Source organism: Bactrocera neohumeralis, chromosome 2 (genome assembly GCF_024586455.1).
Source record: "Bactrocera neohumeralis isolate Rockhampton chromosome 2, APGP_CSIRO_Bneo_wtdbg2-racon-allhic-juicebox.fasta_v2, whole genome shotgun sequence".
NCBI lineage: Eukaryota > Metazoa > Arthropoda > Insecta > Diptera > Tephritidae > Bactrocera > Bactrocera neohumeralis.
The window spans coordinates 16,414,380-16,442,015 of NC_065919.1; the positions used below are offsets into that span (position 1 = coordinate 16,414,380).

At 38.9% G+C, this 27,636-nt stretch overlaps 1 protein-coding gene across 3 annotated transcripts in view; it reads right to left on the minus strand.

Moving 5' to 3' along the window:
* LOC126762743 (F-box/LRR-repeat protein 7) overlaps positions 1–27,636 on the minus strand; it is a 346,320-nt gene that overhangs the window by 3,469 nt on the left and 315,215 nt on the right. The gene's annotated exons all lie outside the window — the stretch shown is intronic.

A 27,636-nucleotide genomic window follows, 5' to 3' on the forward strand; every position in this document is an offset into this window, starting at 1 on the left:
TCAGTTTAATAGATATGTAATTTCAAAGTCTCGAATTTAAGCTATAACTGTCATACACACTGACAGGTCTAAATGAAGTCCTTAAATGGAATACTTATTTATTAAGAAAAATAGTTTCACAAAATTTGACCTGGGTTATGGTGCAAGACAACGGTGAGGTTAGGTTCGATGGCTATTAGCAATCCGTTGTGATGCCCATTAAAACTGAAACCCTGTTTTCGATCCTACAAGTCAGCAAAGCGCCCATTATGTGATATCTGAAGATGGGAGCACTTGCCCTCGAAAACGCGGAAAATCAAGAAGAAAGTGTTGAGATGTTTCCACCTCGTCTTCTTACATACAGCTCGCCTCCGGTAATTTCAACCTTACATTTTGGATGCCGATAGAATAATGACCTGTTAGAACTCCCTCAACTAGGGAGAGGCGGCTGGCCTTACTAAGGGCAAAGAGCTCACTGGAACTCTTACGATCGATTTTGCTATTTTATCGATAGCGGGGGTATCTTAGGCTGATAATAAGCTTTACAGTTGCCTGCGATTCCGCTGGGGCCCATCACCTAGCCTCCATGCTATTGATAATGAGGCTAGACATTTCTCAATCAATCCCGGAATGATTACTGAGTGGATAATAGTAAATCTGCAATAGGCAGTCTGAAATATATAGAGATTTTCTGATACTCCTCTGATATACTCCTCCACCAATCTTCCTCCGCCTCTCTCCTCCAATGGCTTCTACCCACCCACAACTAAGTCGCAGGTATGTGGACAAAGAAGAGGCCGCCAGAGTTTGGTTTGACGACTACATGATCCTAAAGACCCGGTATAAAGCCTTGGCGTGTAAGGATTTCTCAATGTCCAGACATGTCTTTCTTTAGAAAACTAGAATCTTTGAGTCTGACAGCAACTTTTGCGGCTATACGAGTACACCTTCCGGAGATATCTATTAGCAATATATGCAAAATGCCATTCAGTGCCATGGTTGGAGTGTACCTTAGAGTACTACATGTTGGACACTCTCCAGCTTCCTTGCAAGTGTGGCGTTATCTAGGGTTTGACTATGGTGTCGTAGAGCCAGAAGACTTGTTTCGGTGAGAGGTCCCACTTTTTGCCATTGTTCGCGTTCGCGATCTTATATTTCCCAGTAAATAAAACCATCGCAGTTTTTGTGGTGTTAATGGCGAGGACACTTTCGACCACCCAATTTGTTACAACGCTGAGATACCCTTGCGACAACTCGTACACGGTACTAAAAACCTTCCTTTGATCATGTGTACTTGATCGTTTGCATAGACACGATCCCCAAGTTTTTTTCAGCAGGTCGTTAACGACTAAGATTCATAGAAGAGGAAAAATAACTCCACCTTGTGGTGTGATTCTACTCACATTTCACTTAGACGCATAGAAGACTGAAAATAAGGTTCGATTCAACTCCAAACCGATCAAGAGCTGTCTAAATATCAATATCTTGGAAGGTTCGAACAGCGAATTCTTTAAGCCTTATGGTTTCCTAAAGGCAGAACACGATGGTATACAGTGCAGTATCCATTGATATTCCTTTACAATAAGTGCTCGTGATAAATGGTCTCTCGGAATGTTCTCCCTTAAGTGCCTGTCTCAAAATATTTTAGTAAGAAAAAGGAATGACTGTGGCTCCTTAAGTCCTTGCCAGAATGTTTGGTATTACTGTAGGGCTCAGTAGAGCTACTCGTTTCTGTGAAGATTTCTTAATTTGAATAAAATTTTTTGAAACCAAGCCATTTTTTAAGGTCTGCATATTTAAAATAGATTTAAAGGATTCAATTTGGACAAAATGCAGGAGGTAAGTCATACTAATTTGTAGCTGAAAACTGAAATTTAAATTTACTTATGTATGACAAGCTAGTCTTTATCACCAGATTTTTCAACTTTTAAGTGAACCAGTCGATTTTAAGCTTCTTCATCGCATCTTAATCTAGAGGCAGCCAATGTTTCGACTGTTCTCTGAATTGCGGGGTATCATAGTCAACTTTTGATCGGACGATTCTCCAATTTGCAGATTTTCAAACTTGACGTCACGATCGTGGCTTTGACGCTGCGTTTTTCATGTCAAAACTGAAGCTGTCTCGGCAACTCTCGAAGCTATCTTGCAACGAATTATACTTATGAGACTGTTCCATAAAACGATTAGTTGGACTAAAGTTGCATCTAACGATATTTTGTGAGGAATCAAACGGGTCACAGACTTATCAAACAGACCTCGTATGTCCCTAGAAAAATATCACATATATTTGTATATGCCCTGTAAGCGTAATTTTATACACTTTCTGCTTTGCTTTTGCTCCAATTTACAAGAACTCGCCTGTAACCAATCTGCAAGCAGCGATCTCTCGAACATCAAAAAATACATCGATCTCGCAAGACTCTGGCAGCGAGAAAATTATGGGGCGCTTCAGCTGCTGCTGCGCGTTTATTGAAGTTTTACATTAAACCGAGCAATTGCAGGCTTTGTTGTAATAACTCTTGTTGTTGTTGTTGTGCTGTTGATACTATGCAGCCAGCAAAATATGCAAATCAACTGACGGACCCGTTCAATGTGCTACGTTACGTACGTAAGTAAGTAAGTATGTATGTATGTATGTATGTGTCTGGCAAGTGCGTGTTATAAAGCGACTAATCTGCATGTGTACATGACTTACAACAATAGCAACAAACCTCTCGCTAACAACATAGCCAACCAAATCCATGTGGAATCCATAATCGCAGCAAAATTACGACAGCTGTTCGGCATTACGACAAATTCGAGCGACCGGCAAAGAGGAAACGAGGCATTTATATATACATAATATATATATACATATATATATATATGTATACATATTAATAAATGTGCTGCCACAATTAGCTACACTGCCGCCTTCCGAACGCTCGGCCAACTTAAATGCTGGAAGCACTACTGTCGCTTGAGCTATCAATCGCGCTATTGACCCTCGTCGCCATCGTCGCCCTCATTGCTACCGAGACGCTTCTTCATTTCGTCTGATTGCGCACAACTTTAGCTGCAAGTGGTGTATAGATTCACAGGCAGGTATCGACATGCTTTAAATGCACATTCCATGCTCATTATTTTGATGCATTTTCAGTGCTGCAGGGCATGGTCGCAATGCACCAGCACAGCAACAGCAACAATAAGTATGCACTGTGTAGCGACGAATTTAACACTGCGGAATGTTGGCTAGCACAACGGAAAGTGGAATTTTTTAAGTCTCAACTGCTCGTCCTGCTTTGAAAATCGTTCAACGTGCGTTTTTTTTACTTCTCAATAAAGACCGTCCTTCCACACGCGGGGTCACACGGCTGGGCATTTAAGACGTTATATCTACTTGCGAACATACATATATTTGAAAATATTCTTCGAAAAAAATGAAAGTTGATCCGGAAAAGGCTTCGGATATATAGGATTATTGTAAGTGTGTTTTACTACCAGACTTCAAATACATTTTTATCGAAATGTTGTTTTTAGAGTCAGTGAGAAAAAGTGCCGACAATGAAGACGGCGGGGGCCGAGCTATCAAATATGGTGGCGAAGAACTCATAAGGAGCATGCATCAGCTTCCTTATCGAATATGGTCGGATGAAAGTATCCCCGACGGTTGAAATTTAAGTGTGCTCTGCACAATCCATTTAAAAGAAGACCTCTCAATCTGCGGATAGGCCTCCTCCTGGCTCTATCGAGTGTAGTGTGTGAAAGGTTGAGCCCACCGTCAACAAACTAATTAAACCTTATCAGTGTTGCTTTAGACCTGGAAAATCTACAATTGACCAAATTTTCACCACGTGCCAAATCTTGGAAAAGACCCGTGAAAGATGATTGACACACACCACCTCTTCGTCGATTTTAAGCCGCCTTCGACAGTACGAAATGGAACTTCATCTATGCCGCAATGTCTGAACTTGGTATACCCGCAAAGCTAATACGGCTGAATAAGTTGACGTTGAGCAACACTAAAAGCTCCGTCAGAATCGGGAAGGAGGTGTCCGAGCCGTTCGATATTAAACAAAGTTTCAGATAAGGGAACTCTCTATTGTGCGATTTTTTTCAATCTACTGTCGGAGAAATAATTCGAGCTGCAGAGCTTAATCAAATTTGATATCATTGGCCTCAACATCAGCGCGGTTAGTTCTGCTTTCTCTAGACTGGATAAGGAAGCGAAGTAAATGGGTCTGGTAATGAGCGAGGGCAAGACGAAATATCTCCTGTTATCAAACTAACAGTTGTCGCACTCGCAATTTGGCTGCAAAGTTACTGTAACTTCGAAGCCCTAGATAATTTCATCTATATTGGAGCCAGTATTAATACAAACCATAATGTCAGCCTCGAAATCGAACGCAGAATACCTCTTGACAACAGGTGCTACTTCGGACTAAGTAGGCAATTGAGAAGTAAAGTCCTCTCTCGACGAACAAAACCGAACTCTTTAGGTCACTCATTATTCGCGCCCTGCTATATGATGCTGAGGCATGGACGATGACAACATCTGATGAGTCGACGCTAAGAGGTTTCGAGAGAAGGTTCTGCGGAAGATTTACGGTCCAATGACTTACAATTGAATATAATCCCTTAATATAGAATATTGAAACTCAAAAAATATTCTTCATCATTTATATTCCCAAAAACCTTGGATCATATATTGGTTTCAGGTGGGTTAAATAAAAGATGTAAGTAGATCTGCTACACCTACAAAAGCTTAGAATAGTGGAAAGGATAGACCAACGAAAAAAAAGCTAATCGAATGCTAATGAATTTGGTTGCTTCGGTCTAGCAACTCTGGAGTTTTTCCGGAGAGGTCTAAAAAATATGAAGCATTGGAGCTGAAGTATGAACAAAGCCACTTACAAACTCGAAAAACTCATCATCAATGACTCATCAACTCCCCTGAGGCCGATGCCGAAAGCTGATGCTTAGTAATATGGCTGGTTTGAGTGGGCTGTTTTCGATAGCCTCCACATATCCAAAAAATACATTTAAGCCATTAAAAAGCTCAAATTAGAACATAACATGAAGCTCTCAACATTAGATGAGTCTTTCAACGGATAATCTATCATTGAAATAAATGCTTCGGACTTTCCAAATTACTAAAGCTGGCATTATTCAGCTTCATTCGAAGTGTTTTATGAACCAGATTTCTTCAGCTAATCCTGTCCCTGAAGAGCATTTTGGTATTTCCTGATCAATGGTTATGCCATCTCTTTCAAAAGCAGCATACATTCAAGAGATAAAAATTATTTTAAAAAATTGTAATAACGTTGAACCCCATCCAAAACAAGATCTAAAATATGGTGTCTCCTAATACCTCCGCGGACAATCTGAAACCTCAACAGTTTTGCGAACAAGTATAAGACGTCTGCCAGCATCATCATTATCAAGCCAGCTAGTATTGATCTGCATTTTTTTGCTTTTTATATCATTACATATCTATATCTATTTCATGTGTATGAATGTGTTCAAGCCGTACATACGTACATACATACACATTTCCCTAGAGCGATGGAAATTTATACAAGTTCACTGGGCGGCAATTAGATCGGTCGCGGTGATTGCGACCGAGCTTGTACAACGGAGGACGCTTTTCGAGCAAATTGCGGCGACTGAACCCTACATAATGAGGAAACCTTTACGCTGTGGGACGACCATTAATTATGGTATGTTTCTAAAAATAAATATTTTTAAGAAGGTATGTACAAATGGATGTTAGAAAGGCCTGTGTTAGCAAATGTGATATTTACGATGAGTGAAATTATTCAACAAAGAAGTTCCATTAAATTTTGTGTGCGGAATCAAATTTCTGGTAACGTTCCGAATGTTGGAAAGGCCTTCGGTGATAATTGTTTGTCGCGAGCAAGTGTTTTGATTGGTGCAAATTATTCAAAGAAGGCCGAGAACGCGTTGATGGCGAACCACGTTCAGGACGGCCATCAACATCAATTGATGATCAACACGTCAATAAAATAAAGGAATTGGATCATACTACTATCATTGAAATATCGGAAGGATCATTTTGGAAGATCATTTGCGCCTAAGAAAAGTGAAAACTCGATTGGTTCCAATATCACTCAATGTTTTAGAAAAACAGCTTCTGGTTAAGGTCTGAAAAACAATACTTTCCGACTACCAGGATGTTACGAAACGTATTATTACTAGCGATGAACCTTGGATCTATGTTAACGACTCGGAAACGGGCGACCAATCGGCCGAATATCGTGGCAAAGGTGAGACAAAGCCGAAAAAGCCACGTCAAAGCCGATCAAAAATCAAGGTTATGTTGACAGTATTCTTCGATTATCAAGGTGTCCAAATTCTTTCCGATCGGCCAAATTGTCAACCAGACCTACTATTTGAGTGTTATGCGTCGCTTGCGCGAATTTATTCGTAAAAAGAGGCCGGAATTATGGTTCGTAGATAATTTCGTCTATCTTGTAACCAGTATTAACACCAACCAAAACGTCAGCCTCGAAATCGAAAGCAGAATAACTCTTGCCAATAGGCGTTACTTAAGAGTAAGTAGGCAATTGAGAAGTAAAGTCCTCTCTCGACGAACCAAAACCAAATTCTACAAGCAACTCATTATTCCCGTCCTGCTATATGGTGCAGAGGCATGGACGATGACAATATCTGATGAGTCGACGTTACGAGTTTTTGAGAGAAAGATTCTGCGGAAGATTTATGGTCCTTTGCGCATTGGCAACGCCGAATATCGCATTCGATGGAACCATGAACTGTATGAGATATACGAAGACATTGAAATAGTTCAGCGAATTAAGAGACAGCGGCTACGCTGGCTAGGTCATGTCGTCCGAATGGATGAAAACACTCCAGCTCTGAAAGTTTTCAACGCAGTACCCGCCGAGGGAAGCAGATGAAATAGAAGACCTTGACTTCGTTGGAAAGTTTAGGTGGAGAAGGACTTGGCTGCACTTGGTATCTCGAATTGGCGTCAAACAGAGAAAATAAGAAACGACTGGCGCGATGATGGCTAATCTCTCAAGTTGATTGGGCATTACACCTATACTGAGTCCTATTACTTACTTTTATTACAAATTACAAGTACTTTTCTTTTATATTGAAAAATCGGCTTTCATTGCGAGCACTTACCAAAAATTGTCATTTCCAATTTCTGTTTAATTCAAAATTGATGTACATAAATTTTCAGTATATATTCAACGTAAATAAGATACAAGATAAGATTAAAAACCAAAAAAAAAATGCGCTATCAACCTTGGAAGCAATCTTTACATTTAAGAACACTACGAACACCAAATATATTCAACAAATTCTTTGTTAATTCAACATTCGCAAGATTCTACAATGCGACGAAACAGCAATCTCTCGAAACAAGAATACGCCAATTGGAGAAGCGTAAAACTCATGCCAGTATCAATCGTATAACCAAAAGAAGGAAGGAAGAAAAAGATAAAAAGGAGAAAATCAATGCATTTATAGAGCTCAGCCGACAATATGATGCACTTCGGGCCGAGCAAAAGCATTTAGAGAGGCAAATAAAAAATCGAACGACAGTTCTGATGAAAGCAGTATATAGACATAAACAGAGCACGAAAAAACTCGATGAATTAGAACGGACTTTGGCGACCTATAGCGAGCAGTTAAAACAAGCCGTAAGTAACAACGTTTTACGTGCAGCGGTCGAGCACAGCTTGAGCGGAGAAACTACGCCAGTAAACTACAATAAATTACAAATCTTACGTAGAATGGGCGGAAGTGAGCCAAGTACCGATATTTACTTCGAACTTATGCCTGAAATCGTAAAGAAATATACAGCAATGCGTAAATATGCCAGACGTTGGATGCACAAGGCGAATATTAAGAGAAGACACACTGCGGTCATGGATATAGCTACCATAATTAAGAAGCAGCGCATGAGCTGGGAGCCGACAGTGAGACCTTTGCACGAAACGTACGCAATGCAAAACATTGTGCCCACAATGGCCAATGAGCAAAATGAACGTGAAATTGTGCTGAAATCGCATAGTGGTACAAGTGTTTTTCATGACGTAAGTAGCAATCGAAATGAACAGAAGATAACCGATAGCCTTAAAAGCGTATTGCCACCACTAGAAGCTGTAGTTGCTAGCGAAGAGAGCAGTAAGTTGACTAAACGAAAAAAAATACTAAAATCCAAACAAAGTGCCACTTCCGATATTGACGAAAGTGCAAAGAGACGTCGTACTGGCAAGCGAAGAGGTCGAGCACGAAGAAGATCAAGTCGCAAGAGCCAACAAAGTGTCACATCAGATGGGCCTAAAAAAGGACAAAGACGAAAAGAGAAGAGAAAAGGGAGAAGAAAAAGTATTAAAAGTCTTGACAGTGGCGGACAGGATATGAAACAAGGTAGACGTGGTCAAAGTGTTCGCAAAGGTCGAAAACGTCAGAGTAAGGAAAAGTCGAAAGTCAGTCAAATAAGTCAGGAGCCCGAAAGTCGTGCCGGAACAATGCAATCAGTTGTTGATGAGAAAATCGCTAAACCAAATCTTTTGCTCGAAACGAATTTACAAAAACAAACGGTTCCTGTACAAATGAAGAAAGTAAGCATGAGCGGAAGAACTGCGTTGGATAAATTGAAGGCGAAAACTATTGAATTTGATAAACGACAATCAGATACGAACTATCAATTCAACGCGCTCGAAGAATACTGGGGTGTACCGTTACGTACGGATCGCACACTAGATAAATTGGAACGATTGAATAGCATACTGGACGAACTCATTGTCGAAGAGGAGAAGAAACCATCGCCGCCACTAAAGCGCATGCTATCAGCTCGAAACGTTGCCCGAAAAACGAGCAAACGCGAAATGCGGGATTTAGAGAAACTGCTGGTGCTGCTCAAAGAGTGTAAAAAATGTCAGAAAAAGCAGGAAAAGGCGAAAGCGGCCGAGCGTGATTTCGCCGTGTTATGCAAAAAGGAATATGACGATGCCATTAAAAATGCAGCTGGACTGCCCGACTACTTTCCGGAAGACTCGGACTTCAGTGTGTTGTGTTCTTGTAATAGCGTGTCATAACGGAACAGTAAAATGCAATGATTGCAAATGAGTTCGGTTCGAAAGATGCCTGTCGCTGCTGATTGCGCAATATTTTCGGTATTATTATGTACATATGTATGTATGCTAAGTAGATGCTAAATTTATTTACCGCGGACTCATCAGCTGGAGCTCTGTCTGCTAAAAACAATGAAGTATACACAGATATTTTGTTGATTTTAACAAAGAGGGCTGCAGCTGGTTGCATTTCATGAATAAGTTGTGGATATTTTATAAAACAAAAAACAAAAAAAAATAATAATAATTACATAAATGATATTTACTAAGTAAATGAAAATTGTGTACGCGCTTGCAAGGATGAACAGCACGAGGAAGCGTTGAGGAAGTTCATTTCAAGAGAGTTGAGAAAGAAAAAGTTGAAAATCAGTACTGTAGTTGAAATGGTGGAAAATATTTCGGAAATAATAAGTCCTGAAATACGAATAGGTTTGCTGTTGAATTGTTAATTCTTTTCCGATTGAAAGCCGGGTGTATTCCATTTATTAGACCCGACCAGCTCACTACATATTTCAGATATTCAAACTAGACTGGTAACTGGCGAATGATACGCGTGATGTTTTGCTCCAAGCTCTGAATCAAAGCGGGATTGTCCGCATAGAGTTTAGACTTTACATATCCCCACAGGAAAAAAGTATAACGTTGTGATATCGCACGATCTTGGTGACCAATCGACCGACCTAAAACGTGAAATTATCTGCTTACCGAAGGTCCTCTCAATAACTCTCATCGCTGGACAAAATTTGGCTTGAAATCGTCGGATGTTTTTGGAACTTTTCAAGTGCCCATAGAGCGAAGCAATGTCACTTGGGAAGGTTAAACGGCTTCAGTTCTTGCCCAAGCTATGGTTTGTTCGCTTTCAATTTAAGATCTCGACGTAAAATGCGCCAAGTCGTTCCATAACATCAGTCCGAGTTGTTGCGAACGGCGACGAATCGACCCTTCATGGTCTCTGTGTACACGCTCAGCTACGGCTGCTGGACATGGTTTATTCGGTCGAATATTATCCAATAATGAATGCTGGATCTCAATATGGGTGATGGTGTTGCGAGTAGTACGCTCAGTAGACCGATTATGTTGACCATAAGTTGAGCGAAGCGCGGGAAACACATTCTTTACAGAACGTGAATATTCGTAATGAAGTTGTCATGTTATTCAGGCGTAAGTCTTTCCATGAGGAAATCTCAAACGCCGAAATGAGTGAGTACGAAGACCTTGACAAGCTTACCGGCAGGGGTAATGCTCGAAAATTCTACGATAAGGTGCGGCGACTAACCGAAGGTTTCAGGACCGGTGCATAGTCTTGTAGAACCCGCAAAGGTGATCTAGTGACTGATGCCCTGAACATACTGAAATTATGGAGAGAACACTTCTCCAACCTGCTAAATGGAAGTGAAAGCTTAACACCAGGAGATGGTGAACACGGTTCCATAATAGATGACGATAAATAGGATGTTCCATTGCCCGACCATGAAGTAGTTCGAATAGCAATAATCCGTCTGAAGAACAACAAAGCGGCGGGGGCCGATAGATTGCCGGATGGATTAGGGTTGGAAAATCCACAACTGACAGATATTCACCATTCCTCAAATCTTGGAAAAAACCCATGCAAAGAGGATCGACACATACCACCTCTTCGTCGATTTCAAAGGTGCTTTTGACAGCACGAAAAATAGGTGCCTTTATGCCGTTATATCTGAATTTGGTATCCCCGCAAAATTAATATGGCTGTGTAAACTGACGTTGAGCAACAACAAAAGCTCCGTCAGGATCGGGAAAGACCCCTCCGGGAAAGACCTCTCCGAGCCGTTCCATACCAAACGAGCTTCCAGACAAGCCGACTCTCAATGATGCTACTTCTTCAATCTACTCCTGGAGAAAATAATTCAAGCTGCAGAGCTGAATCGAAAAGGCACAATCTTTTATAAGAGTGTACAGCTGCTGGCGTACGTCGATGATGTTGATATCCTTGGCCTCAACATCCGCGCCGTTAGTTCTGCTTTTTCCAGATTGAATAAAGAAATGAAGTAAATGGGTCTGATAGTGAATGAGGGCAAGACGAAATATCTCCTGTCATCAAATAAATAGTCGACGCACTCGCGACTAAGCTTCCATTACACTGTTGACAGTCATAACTTCGAAGTCGTAGATAATTTTATTTATCTTGAAACCAATATTAACACCAATAACAATATCGGCCTCGAAATCCAAAGTAGAATAACTCTGACTGTGTAACCAATTGAGAAGTAAAGTTCTCTATCGACGATCAAAGACCAAACTCTTCATCAACTCAACATCTCCGTCCTGCTATTTGGTGCATAGGCATGGATGATGACAACATATGATGAATCGGAGTTACTAATTTTCAAGAGAAAGGTTCAACGGAAGTTTCATGAGAAGCATAGGAAGGCCTCCACTCCATTGGAAAGACCAGATGGAGAAGAACTCGGCTACATTTGGAATTTCCAATTGGCGTCAAGCAGCGAAAAGGAAGAACGAATGGCGCGCTGTTGTAAACTCGGCTATAACCGCGTAGGTGGTAATTACGTCAATTAAGAAGAAGAAAAATAATTATATTTTGGATTAGACTTTATAGCAATATTCTCTCAAATTCTTAGCAGGTTGTACTCTGTGTGATACGGTTAGGTGGAAATGCATCCATTATTACTTGTTTTTATATTTTTTGTTTTTGCTGGAAGTAGGGCTTTTAGAAGCGGCAACTAGGCCTACGTATATATTTGTCTGTATATATAGGTCTCTTGCACAAATAAACGCACACAGAGGCGAATATAGTATTATTTAAATTGCCTTGAATAAATATGAGCCTCTGCGCATTATGGATTTTTATACAAGTTGTAACAGCTGCATAAATACATATGTACATGAACAGTTTTAATGAAGACCCGAATTGAAAAATATTTATTAAAGAATAATATTTTATTAACAGTCAGTAATTGAACAACTGCTTCAGCGAAGTCACAACTGCAGCTCTAAGATACAGCCGATAATTAAAAACAGTTAAAATATGTCTATTAGCCGTGCGATTTTAGGCGTTTTCTGCTTCGTGGTACTTATGAATTTTCTGGCAGTGGATGCACGAAAACAAAGAGCTGGTAAGAAGATATTTTAAATATAAATAATCAAAAAATATTGACTTCAGTGCGATAAGAAGATCTTTAAATGGAATGATTGTATTATTTTCAGTTTGTTCTCAGCCGCGTCTAGTTGGCCATTGTCGCGCTTTGTTGCGTCGCTACTATTACGATTCCACTTCGAATGCTTGTAAGCAATTCTACTATGGCGGCTGCGGTGGAAATGGCAATAATTTTGTAAGAAAATCAGGCTGCAAAGCTGCTTGTGTAAGAAATTAGTATGTGTCTCCTATAAAGCGATTGGATAATTTGTGATAATAAAGATTTTGGAAAGGACGAGTTTAATTTTTACTGACTTACTTTCGAATTTCTGTGCGAATATTTTTGTTTAATTGAGTGACCCCGCAAATGAAATTAATTTTAATCACTAAAGTTTTATTATAATCAAAAAAATATTAATTTGCTTCCAAGTAACATCTGAAATTTGGAACTAAAGTGGATACGAGACTTGTAGCTCCTCAGAGTGGCCAAAGCGGCAAATTCTCTTAAAAGTAATACAAAAAATATCAGCAAAGTAATATAGTACACCTTGCACTTTGTATGTACGAACAAGATTATTTGGTATAATTCTAAATCAGTTACTTCTACATATCCCAACCATTTGACCAATCACTGCGAAAGCAGGGCGGCGATACTAGCTTTGAACTCATTAACAGTTCGTTCAGGGTTGGTCAACGAGTTCCTAACCTCGCTATCAATAGCATCGAGTGTATTTGTGATAAAACTGGTATGGGTGCCAGGGCCACAGCGAAATCGCAGGAAATTGTAAAGCTGATGAGTTAGCAAGGATTGGCACCCTAGAACCGCTGTCGGTAGAATGGGAGCGGGTAGGTGGTCTCGGATTCTCTTGTGTTCTACTACTAGATAGCTGGGCTTTGCGGAAGCTTGGTTAGCGCTGGGCCTCCATCGGGACATGCGTTGTCATAAAAGCTTTTTGATCCCAGATCGATTGCAAGAGATGTAGTGATCTCTTTGCCCTCAGTAATGTTAGTCTCTCTCTAGTTATGGGGATTTTAACAGGCCATTGCCCTATTGGCGTCCCTGCTGTAAGGCTGGAAATCTTCCCAGACGCCATCTGTAGAAGTTGTATGGAAGAAGACGAGATGGCAACATTTCAACACTTCCTTTTTGACTGTCCCGCAATTGGGAGGTCAAGACTTAAACACTTGTGAGCGCATATCTTCAGACATCTCAACGAAAGGCGAGAATGGAGATGACCTGTCCAAATTTGTATAGGTTACTGAGCGTTTTGCGAATTTATAAGTTCGTATACAAGACTTCTTCTTTCCTATGGCTTCACAAAAGACTAAACATAGTAGTCCACGTGCGATCTCTCTAGATCAGCCATCTAATCTGACCTAAACATATCCCAATTACGACGAAATCGCAAGCCCTTCTACATCAATATTACAGGTAATATAATATTGGAAGAAAAACTCGTACTATCATAGTAAGATCTCCAAGAAATTCTTAATAATCTCACTCGCAATGAAGAATAAACAATGTATAGTCGACTGCACTTTACTTTAGGGCTCATACGTAAATCCTCACCTATCATGTTGTCATAGACGCGTTTCGAAGCACTGCTACCATATTTGTTAACATTTCGCTCGACTAATAGACAGGAGCCTTGTTTTGAGCGATCCAACGTGAACAAAGGCGGCCTTCACGAAATTCGTCTTGGGGTGATCTAAGACCTTGCTTGGATTCAGCATACCATCAAAAATTACTGATTCTTGAATGAGCTTCATCGCCAAAAATTTAATGAAGTTCATCAATGCAGTGTTACTGCGCTAATTCACAACGAAAGTAGTAAAAAAGTATCGGCGCCACAATGTTCATGACTTAATTTAATTTTTTGGTAAACGAGAAGAACATTTTGAGTTACTGTAAACAAAATCGTGTATGTTAAAACCTTCTTAGTATGTGTAACGCCAAAAATGCCTAACTTTGTGATAAAGTTGTGTGTTGCCAGATTGCAACACTTGGATTCCTTAATCCCGAAATTTAAAAGGTAACCCAAGTAATAGTGCTGTCAAAACATACGCTAGTAAGCAAATCCACAACTTAGGTATTACATTAACCTTCAATTCTTTTGGTTGTTTGATTTGTATTGTACTAATAGTAGATTCTTGTATTACGTAACATCTGCACATATATAGGCGTGTGTTTTTAATCAAACTTTTGTATCACATTAATATCAACTTCTTTTCACTTGTTTAAACAAAAGCCGAGGTCGTTTGAGTTACTTGAAACACAACCATAACTGGATAATCATCAACAGCTGGTACACCGAGTGTTTTACAACTATAATACTATATTATTATACTCTCGCAACAATGTTGCTAAGGAGAGTATTATAGTTTTGTTCACATAACGGTTGTTTGTAAGTCCTAAAACTAAAAGAGTCAGATATAGGGTTATATATATCAAAGTGATCAGGGTGACGAGTAGAGTTGAAATCCGGATGTCTGTCTGTCCGTCTGTCCGTGCAAGCTGTAACTTGAGTAAAAATTGAGATATAATGATGAAACTTGGTACACGTATTCCTTGGCTCCATAAGAAGGTTAAGTTCGAAGATGGGCAAAATCGGCCCACTGCCACGCCCACAAAATGGCGGAAACCGAAAATCTATAAAGTGTCATAACTAAGCCATAAATAAAGATATTAAAGTGAAATTTGGCACAAGAGATCGCATTAGGGAGGGGCATATTTGGACGTAATTTTTTTGGAAAAGTGGGCGTGGCCCCGTCCCCTACTAAGTTTTTTGTACGTATCTCGGAAACTACTATAGCTATGTCAACCAAACTCTATAGAGTCGTTTTCTTCAGGAATTTCCATATACAGTTCAAAAATGGAAGAAATCGGATAATAACCACGCCCACCTCCCATACAAAGGTTATGTTGAAAATCACTAAAAGTGCGTTAACGGACTAACGAAAAACGTCAGAAACACTAAATTTTACGGAAGAAATTGAAGAAGGAAGCTGCACCCAGGCTTTTTTTAAAAATTGAAAATGAGCGTGGCCTCGCCCACTTATGGACCAAAAACCATATCTCAGGAACTACTCTACCGATTTCAATGAAATTCGATATATAATATTTTCTTAACACCCTGATGACATGTACGAAATATAGGTGAAATCGGTTCATAACCACGCCTTCTTCCAATATAACGCTATTTTGAATTCCATCTGATGCCTTCTCTGTATAATATATAGTACATTAGGAACCAATGATGATAGCGGAATAAAACTTTACAAAAATACGGTATTTGAAAAATATATAAATGACGTATAATGAAATCTTGATTATCACTTTATCATGCGAGAGTATAAAATGTTCGGAGACACCCGAACCTAGCCCTTCCTTACTTGTTTTTGTTTGGCTTTAGACAGTTAAAGCCAATTTGCGTTGAGAAGACTAAAGTTAAATTTCATAAAAAAATAAATGAACAAGGATTTGGTGAGATTAAGCAAGATTGTGAAACGAGAGGGTTTATATAAATGAAAGGTACGATATTCGCCGATGGCAATCTTCAAAAAATTATAAACTTTCACAAAATCTGTCTCTCGAAAACTCCTAGAGCCGTTTCATTGGATGTCCAGAAGCTTGGATGCTTCTGCACCATATATAGTATAGGAAGGGAATAATGAGTGACTTGTAGAGTTTGGTTTTGTATCGTCGAAAAAAGACTTTACATCTTAATTGCCTTCTTAACACTTGTTGACCAGAGTGCTTCTGTGATGGATTTTAAGGCTAATATTGTCGGTATTTTTGATGCTGGTTCCAAGATAGACGAAATTATCTACAACTTCAAAGTTATGATTGTCAATAATGATATAGGAAAACCAGTGGTTTCTTTTGCAGCTGTACGTAAGGAGTTTGAACTGCCGTCCCACAGTTCCCTTATACCGAGTTGTTGACGAGTGCTCTCAGAGGACATGAGTGCAAGTCGAGTGGAAATCGTTCGGCTGTCTGCTGTGATTACGTCGAACCTTCCTTTTGTTTGTTGGCGTGCGTTTTTTGCTGCACAGAGGCGGGTCCGCATCTTGGCTGCAACAAGATAGCAGCCCGAGTCGATGTTAGGACCTCGGAGCCTACGCACGTTTAAAACACTGGAGACATGTCTTCCGTCTATCACAACATGATCGATCTGCTTGGTGGCTTTTTGCTTCGGAGACAGCCAGGTAACTTGATGCATTTTTCTAAGCTGGATCTAGTACTACAGATAACCATATTTCGAGCCCCGCGAAGTCGAACAGCCTCAACCCATTTGAGGATGTCAAGGATTACTTCTTTGCCCACCCTGACGTTAAAGTCGCCAAGAACGATTTTGATATCGTGGGCGCTAATCAGCGATATGTTAAAGAATTTCGCTTTGATGCGGATTGTGGCTAGATGTTCATCCACCGGGGTAAGTCCCAGGACTTGGCGACGGAGTCTCTCTTTCATCACGAATCACACACCGAATTTGTGCTCCTTTATATGGGCACTGTAGTAAATGGCACAAAGACCTACTCGTCTCAGTCCTTGTCCCGTCCATCGCATGTCAGGCTTTATTTTTACGAGGACATCAACCAGCTGAGCAGCGGCACTTTCCTAATTAAGGGTGCGGGCATTCCAGGTGCATGCCCTTAAATCGTAATCTTTAATGCGTTTGCCATGGTCATGGGTATTTTTTACGTAGCGGCTCCCTAACCCAGCGCGCAAACCGAGGGTGAGGGATGGTTCACCTTCTCACTTTAGCTCGTCTTCAAAAGCATGTTCTTTGGCTACCCAGGGATTTACTTGGTCTAAGATCGGAAGTCGTGAGCTTCATCCCTAACTTCATTGAATGTAATATAACGAAGGAGTTAAAGATCCTGAACTGGATATGTGTGAATGAGTTTCAAGAAATTCAATAATATTTCTTCAATATAATGCTGTGGAAAATAGTTTGAATAGTTGACAAGCCCAGAATTGTCTCACACCAATAACGAGGGTATTTTTAGGCTTATAATAATACACTTACTACGTCATATTTTTGAGCCCGTATATCGCTTCTTTTACCTTGAAATCTACAACTAAAAGAGGAACAGTATATAACTTTCTCGTGGAGTCTTCCACTAGACGGATTAGGTAAATAGTGGCAAGAACAAAATTCCTAATCTTAATAGCAAAAATAGTCTGAATATAAATAGCAGAAGTTTGGAGGACTAAAAAAAATCTTGAAAACAATTACGAACTGTCGCGTTTTAAAAACGTGGATACAGTTCAAAATGATTTGATTGGTTGTAAGGAGGGACTTAGCTTCATATATGAAATTAAAAACGACGAGGCATAGTATGGAGACCACTCGAGAAAAGTCGGTGAGACGTTTTTAGTGCCACTCAAGAACCAGACTATGATATCAGCCATTTCCAATACGTTAATTTCTATCGGAACTCAGTACAACAACTACTCGTATATATTGATATTTATTAAACGCGTAATTGTAGGCAATGTTATATATGATATGGTCATCTAAAATGCAAAGCAACGTATCGCAAATATCGAAATTGAGTTTTTTATTACTTATGATTTACTAAATCATATTACATATAGGCAGCACAAAATTTTCAGCTTCCGCTGTAAGATATAACCATTATGTAATTAATATATAACCCTTATATAACCAAAATTCAAATTTTGTTTTTATGAGTGGTTTTACGAGGGCTGCTATATACATATGTATATTCTGGCCTAGGGCAACACTAAGTGTTGCCAGGTGCAATCTGACATTTCCATTGGAAAGTTTGACATTTTTTAACATAACATCACTCAGAACGTTTTGTCATTTAATCGTGAATTGTTTTATTTACAGGGAATTAAAAAATTCATCTCGGCCAAAAAATGGAATTAACTCGTGAACATTTTCGTGCGATCATTTTTCACAACTTTCGACGTGGATTATCACGACAAGAGTGCATCGATGAACTAAAATCTTTGTATGGCTATGAAGCACCATCCTATAGCACTGTGAAAAACTGGTACAACGAATTCAATCGTGGCCGACGCTCGCTCAAAGACGAATTCCGTGAAGGTCGTCCAAAAACAGCCGTTGTGCCAGAAAACATCGATGCCGTACGTGAACTGATAACGCAAGACCGTCATGTAACATACCTTCAGATATAGGCATGCCTATGCATTTCTCCCACCAGCATACATTCGATATTGCATGAACACCTGGCCGTAAAAAAGGGTTGTTCTCGTTGGATCCCGCACAATTTGACAAACGCTCAAAAAAAGGCTCGTGTGAATTGGTGTAAAGAAGTGCTGAAAAAATACGATCGCGGTGCTTCAAAAGACGTTTATAAGATCGTCACAGGTGACGAATCATGGATCTATGCGTATGAGCCCGAAACAAAACAGCAATCGACAAAAAAAATATCGTTTTTTCTTCGCCTGTGAACTTATGAAAAGTGACGTTACGTTATTTTGAACTTTTGGTAACGATATACTATATACCGACGGTACGAACCCAGCTTTGGAAGTGGCTACATTAATGTAGGCTTCCTGAAGCACCCTGTATACCTGATATATAGTTAATATAACGTTTTTTCTCATGCTATGCGTATATTTCAGGTTCTATACTAAAGTTTTGTGCTCGCGTATCACTTTTCGTTTACGCAGTTTTCTGAACTTCAGGGTCTGACACCACAAATTGACTTACTTATGTATAAGTCATTCAATGGCTTCGCAAATGTCCGTTGCTGATTGCGATCTACGACTAACAGACAGGCCCATTAATCAAATGCTGATGGAACAAAGCGCTAATAGGTAGAACAAAGTAACTGTAGTTAAAAATTAAAAAGTAAAAAAATACACAAAAAACAGCAAACGCCAACGCATTTTAAAAAGTGAGAAAAAATTAACAAGCCTTTTGACGGTTGGTTTTTTTTTGTGTTTTTTAACTCACCTGTTAATGTGGGCGTATGTGATTTTTCATGGCGTGAGTTTTGTATATAACTACTTATGTACATACAAATTTATGTATTAATATGCAACATAATGTGGCATAAATCACTGGTGTTTGTTTTCGGAAAATTTTGGGCAGCCAACTTCTAAATTTCTTGCTCATATACATATACATACATGCTCATGTACTTATACATTTGTTTGCTCGTAGATACTACATAGATTTACATAAATTTGAATGGAAGAAATTTCGTGACACCATTGGAAGTAAATTTCTAATGTGTGTTTAGTAAACATGTAATAAATTAAACACACACTTGTTATTGTAAATGTATACTCATATGTCTCTACGGCATGTATGTATGTGATTGTTTTTTCTGTTGCTGCGTGTATTTTGTTAAGATTACAATCTTCTCGCCTCAAATGTGTTTAAGCATTTGATTTAAGTCCATAAATTAGGCATAACTGAAATATTTGATTTATGCAAATGCCATGCCGCTCACCTTAGCCTAGGTATGCTGCGCCATGCTAGCGCTAAAACATTCCCATTGTTATGCCCACAAAGGGCTTTGTCAAAGACAAATAATGTATTTGACACTAAACGAAAGATTGCTCAGAGTGTAAAATTGACACTAATTTTAACGAGTGACCTATGTGTGTGGGTTATTTGTAGGCAGCAATATATATTTACAGGTTTGTTTTAAATATTTTTTATCTAATTCTAAACACATATTTACATATACAATAGGTCTAAATGGAATTTTAGAAAGTTTCATTTATTTATTCTTAGACTGTAGCGTTGCCTTTTCTAGTAATCTATGCCAAATTTTGTGAAGAATTCTTGTCTAATAAAAAAGTTGTTCATAAAAGTACCTCATTTTGTTCTGTCAGTTTGTTTGGTAGCTAGAAAAATAATCCATGCCAAATTTCGTGACAATAGCTCCTCAAAGAAAAAAAAATGTCTTATAAGAACTTGATTTTGATAATTTTGTTTGGTTGGCACTTATTTGCTATAGTGCTCTGATATCGGCGGTTCCAAAAAGTCAGCACCTTTTCGAAGAGAAGAGAACGTGTTCTAGTGGACTAGTTCGCATATATTGTATATATTCGGCGCCGTTCCCAGCAACTTGGACTGACGTTTGGAACGACTTGGCGCATTTAACGTAGAGATCTTAAATTGAAAGCGTATAAAATACAGCTTATGTATAGAACTGAAGCCGCTCGACCTTCCCAAGCGACATCACTTCGCTCTATGGACTCTTGGAAAGTTCCAAGCAGATCCGACGTTTTCGCGCCACTTTTTGTTCAGCGATGAGCCCCATTCTGGCTCAATGGGTAAGTAAACAAGTTCGATTGCCGCATTTGGGCAAAGAGCAATCTGAAGAGACTCATGAGATGCCATGAGTTCATCCAGAAAAAACAACAGTTTGGTGTGGTTTTTGGGTCGGTGGAGTTCATGTTTCTTCAAAAATGATGCCGGTGAGAACGTAACTGTCAATGGTGACCGTTATCGTGCCTGAGAACCGGCTGTTTGATGTCTGAAATTGAAGCTCGTGATCTCGGCGACATTTGGTTTAAACAAGACTTCGGTGAGTAAATAATTTCACGTCTTGGGCCGGTCGATTGACCATCAAGATCGTGTGATATCACACAATTAGACTTTTTCCTGTGGGTATATGTAAAGTCTAAAGTTTATGCGGTTAATTCCGTTTCGATACAGGCTTTGGAGCAATACATCACGTATTCGAAATGCTCGAAAGAGTCATCAAAAATTGGGAAACATTTTGAACTTTCCAATGCTCTCTTCGGATTTCGATAAGGTGGTTAATTGATTTGACTTCTTTTATAAAAGATTTAAGATTTAGTATGAGGTTTTGACCTGCAGAATACCAACTAAAGGAATTATCTGGAGGCCACACACAAAGAGTCTTCGCGTGTTGGGAATTACGTCACTGCTGGCAGCTACAATTTAAAAAAGTTAACGACATTGTCTTAATACTACTAATAATCTAAGTCTGAATATCAAGCGTAGAATAATTTTTGCCAAAACGGATGCTACTTTGGGATCGATAAGATATTAAGAAGCAGATTCCGCAATTGACGAACAAAAAGCACGCTCTATAAGTCTTTTCTCAATCCAGTTATTATACTGCGCAGAAATGTGGATGATGACGATCCGAGAAAGCACTTGGAGCTGCAAGATTTTTTAAGCCATCCACGAGAACAATGAGTTCCGAAGATGATGCAATGAGCTGTATGTACTCTACACCGACGGATACAGATGTATGTTAGTTAAGCTAACGAATGGGCTGGTTAGGTTATGTCGTACGCATGGAAGACGATGCTCCAGGAAAAGCTAATTCGATTCGAGACCCATGGGTAGAAGCAACTTAGCTAATATCTGACTTTTGACTAAAGTGTTCGAATCAAAACTCACAACTTCTTATGAAGTCTAAAATATCTTGGGAGACAAAGTTACATTTTCGGCAATGAAGCTTCATAAAGGACCAGGGTTATCGATGATATGGTAGTGAGGTTGTAGATTATTTCAAAACAAATTTCGTAAAAGTCGTCCAAGATCAGTTGTTGTTCTGAAAACTAATGACGCTGTGAGCGAACTGATATGGCAAGCTCGTCATGTGACCTATCGTGAGATAGTGACAACTATAGGCATTGGTGGTTACAGCATACATTCAATATTGTATGAACATTTGGCTGTAAAAAAAATTGTTTACGTTTGATCCCACACAATTTGTCAATCGCTCTAAAAATGTCTCTTGACGATTGATCAAGAAAAATGTGAAAAATATATAGTGGTATAGCTATTTACTTAGTAGATAGCTAAGTGTTAAGGTTAAGGCAACAACAATAACAAATAATGGAAACGAAAAGCTGGAAAGTGTAGCAAAAGCGCGTCAAGAACTGACAGCCGAGCAGTAAGTCAGCAAAAGGTGTCAGCAAACAGCTGCGTGTGGCATGTGTGGCATAACTTGTGGCAATGTATTGAACTAATGGCTTGTTTGTGTTCATTTAAGCGCGAAACAGTGGAATTGTTTTGACGCCGATGGAAAAAATTGAATATTAGAAATTTTTTGGAAAATAAAGACATAAACATACCGCTGAGCAAAAGCGAATTCGGTCAAAAATCCTATCAGCAAGATGAGTGAGTCGACTCAAGCTGGAGTGAGTGGAGTCGAGATTGGCTTTCCGCTTTAATTTAAAATAAAATTTTCAGCCAAGCTGAACTCAATATGAGTACCCAATTAAAGTTGTTGTTATTGTGTGAGAGTGTACGCCAGTTATGCGCCGGGATTGGGTTACATTCGCTTTAAATGGTGAGCTTGGATTTCGAAGCGCATATCTGCAGGTAAAGCCAACTTCATATGCATACATATATACACACATGCATACAGACTCAAATGTTAAGCAGTTATGCTGGTAAGTATTCTAATGCACATTTATATACGATAGTATGAGTATTCACGGTTTTTATATATTTACATATGCACTTCACCTTCTGCTCTCACTCAATTGCAGACCATCACCGTAAACCAACATTAGATTCCAAGAACTACTCAGGCGAGAAAATATTAACTTCACAGCTTCTGTGGCATACCTAGTACATTTATAGGTTATAGACATACACTTACACAAGATATGTTTATACATATGTGTGTATATGGAAATTATTATGAATGACTGTAGCATTATGATGTTGATCAAGTGTGGGTGTGATCAGACAGGCATAAATGATAAATATTCCTGAATAAATTTACTTTAAAGCGCAAAAAAAAATATGAACAAATGTATGTGTGAGTGTTGGTAGCTTGTTGAATGTTATGAAAATTAATGCCACTAATCACAACGGTATCTTCATACCAAGAAACCATATGCAGACATGTGTAAAACGAAAGATCACAGTAGGAAAGTTTTGATGTCAATAAAGAGTATTTTAACCAGAAAGGAATTGTAGAAGGTAACAGTTAGAATTGACATTAGTTTCAGATATGTATAACGGACTTAAAATGACTTACTTCTTCCGCTGAAGTTCATCTATACCAAAAGTTTAAATGAGCAAGCTCCGAGACGTTGTCTAGGAACCCTCGACAGTTATTTGCAATTCTCTTACTATATTAAGGCTCTTTAAAGGAAGAGTCGCCTACCAGATATTTAATAGCCTTTTCTTCTTGTACCTCTTGACAGCTTCTACAGTAGTCGTTAAATGGCGTTCCTAGTTTACAGACATGACTGAAAATTAGACGTTGACCTGTTAGCACTCCTACTATAGTTCTTCTATCATTCCGTTAAAACTTTAATCGTCGGCATGTGCGGCTAATGTTCCATTGATGGAATGGTAGCTAGAGGCCCTCTTTTTTGGAGTCTAATTGTAGTGTGTTGCCTGTTCTGGCTAGTTTATCTGCTTCACACTTCCCAGGAATAGCACTATATCTTGGAATCCATTGCGGGTTGACCGTGAATTAATTAAGGCAGGTAAGGAAAGTTCTTTGAGCGCCATTCATTTGGGAGTGGTCGGAAACGATTCTTTTACATATGACTCAAACAGCTCATGACTTCTGGCCTAAGACCAAATATCCTCTGTGTAGCCAAAGAATATTCGCGGGGCGAGCTAAAGTGAGAAGGCGAACCATCCCTCTCCAGGATTGTGCGCTGGGCTTTGGACCCGCCACGTAAAAAACGCCCCCAATGAGCAGGAAAACAACAGTCTCGGTTAAGAGATACCCCTTTCAAAGACGTTAAACGCGTCAAGGATCGCACCGTTAGTTTAGCTTTCTCCACACTTGTTAAGGAAACGAAGCGTATGGGTCTGGTTGTGAACGAGGGCAAGACGAAATATCTCCCGTCATCAAACAGACAGTCGTCGCACTCGGGACTAGGCTCCTACGTCACTGTTGACAGTCATAACTTCGAAGTCGTAGATAATTTCGTCTGTCTTGGAAACAGTATTAACACCAACAACAATGTCAGCCTAGAAATCCAACGCAGAACTCTTGCGAACAGGTGCTACTTCGGACTGAGTAGGAAATTGAGATGTAAAGTCCTCTATCGACGAACAAAGGCCAAACTCTACGAGTCACTCATCATCGCTGTTCTGCTATATGGTACATAGGCATGGACGATGACATCATCTGATGGGTTGACGTTACGAGTTTTCGATAGAAATGTTCTGCGGAACCTGGTCCTTTGTGCATTGACAAATAAGAATATCGCATTCGCTGGAACGATGAGCTTTATGAGTTATACTTATATTAAGAAACAGCGGCTACGCTGGCTGGGTCATGTCGTCCGTATGGATGAAAACACTCCAGCTCTGAAAGTATTCGACGCAGTACCCGCCGGGTGAAGCAGAGAAAGAGGAAGACCTCCATTCCGTTGGAGAGATCAGGTGGAGAAGGACGTGGCTGCACCTGGTATCTCGATATGGCGCCAAATTCCGAAAAGAAGAAACGACTGGCACGCTGTTGTGAACTCGGTTATAACCGCGTAAGCGGTGTCTACGCCAGTAAAAAAGAAGAAGAACCAGAACTTCGGTATAGTTTAAAGTAAAATAAGCACAACAAAAGCAACCCGGGCAGTTCTATAAGAGACCTCCTTTTATTTTTGTCACATATTGCAGACTACCGGCTCAGAAGCCATTAAAACTGAGCGGCTCAAAGCAAAACATTGCTCAGTGACAAAAAGGAACAGAATTCCAAAGAAAAAAATAGAATAAGTTAACCAGTTAATTGCCGTCATCAGCAATGTTTTATATTGCTTTGGGACTAAAGTATCGCCACTGCTTGCGTTTCCCATTAACCAGCCGTAATCAGGCAGAAAGGAATGCTCACAAAATCCGAAAAAATAAGCTAAAAAGTACGAAGCATTAAAAAAGCTTTCAAATTTGTAATGTGAGGACTCAAATTGCTGAAACGAGTCAAGACGAAATTACTGCTCAAAATGTCAGCAAACTCAAAGTCACCACAAAAATGTAACAGCCAATCAAGCAAACGAATGGTCACTAGGTCAACAGTTAGTCACCACCAAAAGCGGCATTGAGATGTGCTTGACTGCGCTGTCTTGAAATTTGCGATTTTTTTTTCGCTATTTCTTCCGCGCATTGCAGATTTTTGGGTTTGCGCTTTGAATGCATTCCTCATTGCTCGTTCAATTTACATGCCATGCGGTGATAAGACAGACAGGCATGTCAAGCAACTGCATAGCTTGACTGCTGCTGGAATGCAAATGAAATAAAATAAAGTGAAAACAGAAAACCCACTCGATGATATGTGACACGATATTGTTGAGTACACGAAGTAGAGGTGAGGATGAAGTTTAGAAGATTTGGTTAATTTATTTGAAGTAAAAACTGATTAATTTTATTTTTGTTTTCTGTAGCAGTAAATATTACCAAGGTTAGATAAAGTTAAGTGTGATCTTGCGGTTAGTTGACAATGAACGAATATAAATTATTTTTTGTGCATAAAATATTTGCGAATTTTTTTACTTTGTGCCGAAGGTCTCGCAGCCAAACTAGCTGAATGCTGTATATGAATGCCAGCAAAAGAAGAATATGAAGACAAGCGTAAAGAAAAGTGAAAAAATACTGTTTGAAACAAATATTTATTTAATAAATGCTTTTTACAAAAACATTAAATATTGAATAATAACAAAAAGTTGAAAAATGTATGAGTAGTTTGTACAGCTTGGCTGAAAAAAAGTAAACAAATACTGTTATATACAAGCATAAAAAGCGCTGATGGGTCTTAGAAATCTAAACTAGAAATCATGCATAAATATGTATACATGTAGATAACATATACATACATATATCAAATATACATTTACATACATATCTATAGCGCATGCGCCCATTACTGGCAAGCGTTGAAAAATAGAATGATTTATGATTTTGAACTAACAGTCAATCCACTAGTCAAGTGCTTAAGATTCGAGAGTTTGTTATTTTTAAAAATTTTTCTTTATCTTTTTTAACTACTTCTTCTTCACTTTGCTAGGAGTAGTATTTATAATATCTACAAGTAAACTCTGTATGTGTTGGGCAACGTGCAAGAAGCAACTACGCATGCGCAACGAAAATGAAATAGCAGAGACCAAAAAAAAATATATAAGAAAAAGTTTAAAGAAACAAGAAAAACCTTAACTAAAGTAATACCCTGCACAGGTGCATTTATTATTGTTCAAAAGGGCATGAAAGGTGCTTTGTCTTGAGTTTGATCGGTCAATTTGTATGGCAGCTATATGTTATAGTAGTCCGATCCGCACAATATATTAGGAGATTGTAGCGTTATCTTACACAATAATTCGTGGAAAATTTCTTGAAGATAACTTGTCAAACAAAAAAGTTTTTTATACAAGAACTTAATTAGGATCTCACAGTTTGTATGGCATCTACACCCTATAGACAAATGAGCAGCTTATTGGTGCGATATCGGCTAGTGGCAATTTCGACAATGATCATATATTTCACTTTGCAAAACAACGTATCATTAACAAGAAGAGCGCGGGTTACCGAAAATTTCAGATCAGTATCACATTTTTCAAAACTGAGCTATCATCATTGGACTTGTGCGCGTATATACAGATCGATGGCAGTTATATTGGAAGGCGGACTTGGCTAAAACGACTCATTTATGTATCGTCACTTAAAATGCAAAACAACGTATCATTAAAAATCGAAATTGAGTTTTTTATTGCTTACGATTCACTACATTATGTTACATGTACATATGTATGTATGTAGTATAAAATTTTCAGCTTCCGCTGTCAGATATAACCAATATGTAACCAATGTATAATTAACATATAACCAATATATAACTAATATATAACCAATATATAACCAATGTATAACCAACATATAACCAATATATAACCATATAACCAATATATAACCAACATATAACCAATATATAACCACTATATAACCAATATATAACCATTTTATAACCAAAACTAAAATTTTGTTTCAATATGAGTGGTTTCTATCATATTGGTTTTCCTTCAACTGCAAACTTATTAAAAATTATGTTACGTTATTTTACATTTTAGGTGACGATATGTACTTTATATATATTTTTTTGGTTGCTACAAGTTTCGTGGCTTCGTACTTGAGGGTATAAAAAACAATAACCAACTGATCAGCGGGTTCGAAAATGCTGGCCAACACATCATCCTACTGTGTGTGTATGCTCATACCGATATATCCATATGTACATACTACGTATATATATTTATTGAGGTATGCTTCTAATTGTATAACTCTGCACGCACCATAAATGGCATTTGTGTCAAAAACGAGTACACACATACATATGTATAGGCAAACAGTATGTTGAGGATTTTCGGCACCAAACACAACATCGCGCCGCGCTTTGACTGATTGAAGGCTGGAATTATAAAGATAAAGTGCGGATTTATTTATCATTTTCACAATATAT